The sequence below is a fragment of the Wasmannia auropunctata genome, unplaced genomic scaffold, assembly GCF_000956235.1.
Source record: "Wasmannia auropunctata unplaced genomic scaffold, wasmannia.A_1.0 LD336099.1, whole genome shotgun sequence".
NCBI classification, from domain to species: domain Eukaryota; kingdom Metazoa; phylum Arthropoda; class Insecta; order Hymenoptera; family Formicidae; genus Wasmannia; species Wasmannia auropunctata.
The window spans coordinates 180197-180715 of NW_012026791.1; positions in this window are offsets into that span (position 1 = coordinate 180197).

The window sequence follows — 519 nt, forward strand, 5'->3', positions numbered from 1 at the left end:
GCCTTGTCGACTCAGTCATTATACGAAGTTATACGAGGGCGAAACAGGCTCACCCGCACACGTAACTCGCGAACGCGAATTTCCAATCGCCGCGAACGACTTTAGCTTACTCGGGATAAACGCCACAGGCGAATTTGACACCGAGGCAGACGAACGGACGGGACAAAGGCGTAGACTTCAATTTTCGTACGATATACGAGAAGACGACACAACCGGAACAGACATGCTGTCACGTACTCCTACCAAATCTCCACAAGCGGGTACATCTTCCGCAGGGGCGGAAGATAGAACACCACAGTCATATGATTTAAATGGGCAAACGGAAAATGCTCGAACAACTCGCCGCGTCACTTTCAGTGACGAGATAAACGCGTCAAACGATTGCGACGACATTGTCAATTCACATGGGCATCGGAGTAATAGTCCCGACCCAATGGCAGTAATGATGCGAGAAATGCGTGAAATAAGAACTCAAATGAATGAGCTCATGATGAACCAACGCGAAGGGCACCGCGATCA